Source organism: Apium graveolens, unplaced genomic scaffold (genome assembly GCF_009905375.1).
Source record: "Apium graveolens cultivar Ventura unplaced genomic scaffold, ASM990537v1 ctg5766, whole genome shotgun sequence".
NCBI classification, from domain to species: Eukaryota; Viridiplantae; Streptophyta; class Magnoliopsida; order Apiales; family Apiaceae; genus Apium; species Apium graveolens.
In genome coordinates, this window is record NW_027419086.1 from 33170 (window position 1) to 36417 (window position 3248).

Consider the following 3248-nt stretch of genomic DNA (forward strand, 5'->3'; position numbering starts at 1 on the left):
TTTCAATCAGTTTCTTGATTTTCCTGGACATGAGATCCATTTCTTCATCTGATTCATAGTCCTCATCTGATTCCAGCTTGTTAACAGACGAGTGCAAAGATAAATTCTTATTTTCTTAGTTGGTAATTTGACACATTCAGATTTGATAGCTTTAATTCTTGACTTAAATTTTTCTAGCTCAACAAAGATAGTAAGATGATCCATTATATTAGCATTTATAGCAAATTCCAAAGTTGTAGTCTTGGATTGATAGATAAAAGGAACCGAGCTAAATACTTTCATATTGATCTCCTCTTGTGGAATCTTCTTTCCCAATATTTGTAAACCATTGATTGTATTCTGGAACCTTGCTTGAGCTTCCTTGATAGTTTCAACATCTTCAAGCTTGAAGTTTCTAAAATCATTCATTCGAGCACTAAGTTTAACTTTCCTCAATGCTTTGAATCCTTCATGGTATGTTTTAAGAGCATTCCAAATCTCCTTGACAGTCTTGAAAGATGATAATTTATCATATTCAGCTTGATTTGGACCCATAATAAGCATGCTTCTAGCTTTCCATTGTAACCAATCTTTAATAGCTCGTCAGGAATAACTGCATCAACATCTTTAACTCTCCCTTTGTCATCTTTAAACTCATATGGTCCTTTCTGAACTACTCTTAGAACAAGTGGGTCCCTTTGTCGATTTCTTCATCTTCCTCTTCTTCTTGATTTAAATGTTCAATCACTTCTTGAGGATCCATTAGGCTTAGAGTATGGATAAATGATAACAATGAGAAGAGATTCTGGGAGAGATTTTTAGTGATGATTCAGTCTTCTTAAAAAAAGATTTTAAATATAAAGAGATTATGAAATATATTTGTGTATGTGACCGTTAGGAATAGAAAATATAATAAAAAGAAATAGAGAGGATGTTGAGGAGGGCAGTTGGAGTGAGCCCAAATATTATCTTAAGAGCCCCTTAAGTATAAGTTTTTAAAAGCCCCTTAAGTATAAGTTTTTAAAAGGAGCCTTGCAAGCAGCTCTTAGAGTTTCTCCTAATAGCGATAGTCTGCATGGACATTTAATACTTTTCTTTCGGTTTTCTCCTAATAGTTGTATGTGCTTGGTGATAAAAGACATAATTAGATTGAGTAATAATTATACTGGTAAAAATTATTATCATAATTGGGTTGGATAATAATTGTACTTAGAAAATTATTATAGATGTTATGTGTTTGTCACAAAGTTGAAGATTGGACATCAAGGAAGGAAGTTTGTATAATAAGTATGGGAAGAATTTTAGAACAAGTATGGTATGTTTTGGTGGGTAAGTTATGGGTGGGTGTATACATTACCATTTATGTTTGATGGGTATATATACATCATCATATGTTCAACTTTAGTCACAACTTGAGATGTATGTACATCCATTTCTCTTTAATCTTGATTTTTCTGTGGGGGTTACATTGGCCTCCTGAAAATAAAAACAAAAATGGCGTTCGTTAACATTCTCCCTTCACTACAAGAAATATGGGATCAGATATCGGTTCAGAACTGATGTTAAAAAAAATCTGAACCGATGCCTTCGCGTGTGATGTTAAATGTCATCAGCCTTGACATCGGTTAACAACCGATGTCTATTACAGTGCTATACATCGGTTTTAAGATTAAATGTGATGTCTTTGCAACAAATTTCAGCTTATATTACAGTATTTCTAGGTGAAAATAGGTATATTATGAGGTATTTATCCATTAAAATATGAAACCTACAAGCTATAAAAGCCATTTATTAAAATTCTTTCGAACAAACTGATGTGAAATTACAGATCGGACATCGGTTAGATTAGTTGACCGATGTGATATGTTTGATCAGATATCGGTTAAATTAGCCCCCGATGTGAAACGATGGATAAGACATGGGTGTTTTTCATGAAACCGATGTTAAATCTTTTTGTTTAACATCGGCCAATTTCTCTAACCGATGTTATTTGACTTAAAATACATTGAGTTTTTTCAGAACCGATGTCAAATGACTATTTCACATCAGTTTTTAGTTCATTTTTGTTTAATATTATTTTATATGATGTCTTTTGTACATTTTTACATCGATTTACATGTACCATTGTGATGTTAATATTCTGTAAATTGCATGCCATCCTGGTACTATTTACAGCCACAGGGAACCAAAATAATGCAACATCCCAATAAAAAAACATCCAAACAGAAACATAAAGATACTCATACAAATTACAAGTCTAATACAAAAATATTACTCATACCATACTATACGTACATTTCAAATAAAATACAAGCATTCCATTAGCCCACTCATACTATACTAGTTTTTAAGTACCCTATTCTTAAATTCCGACAACTCCATCCAATTTAGCCAATAAACCCAATTCCGACAAACCAAAGAAGAGTCTGACTTCTGCATGATCAAACTAAAGAGCAGCAAATCAACCCTGCAGGATGATGATACCTAAATCAGTGACTGATAGACCTTGATACATGAACTTAGAAATCATAGGGCAAATTCATGCTGAATCAATTACCTGCCCCACGTTAGAAGAAACATCTAATAGGCGGATATTAGTGTCATTTACTTGTCCATTTGATCCAAAACAGAAGGGCTTCTCATAGTAGTGCATATCATAAATAGAATCCCCACATTTTTTTGCAAAACAGATGTCTACATGAAGTGCCACTGAAACAAGTCTCCGATAATCACATTAACATGTTTGACTTCCTGTCAGTTGCAACCAATTCTGTAAAAAATCGCAGATAAGCTTCCTGCAAATGGCATTCTCAACCAGTAAATAAATTATGTGTATCCTTTAGTGCACTAGTTTGAAGATTGAGCCTATATGTTGTAACTAATCCAGTAAAAGATGGCAGATAAGCTTTCTGCATCTGGCTCAACCGATAAATTATATGAAGCTCAGTGCATTGGTCTGAAGATTAAGCCTATCAGTTTTTCCGCTTAGAGCTTATATTAGAGCAGTGTCAAATCTACCGAACATTCAAACACACATTAGTGTCTTCTATAAATAGAAAACTAACAATGAAAATTAAAATCAGATTGCCTCTTTCTTTTCTAATGGTTTCTCAATGTTGTACCTTCATTCCACTTCACAATACCACTGTAAATCTAAAAGAACCAACAGAACTTGAAGAAGTTCCATGTCTTTGTATCCTTCTTTGTTTTTTTAACACCTAAACTTAATAGCAGAACATAATAGAATAAACAAATCTGAACATACAAAT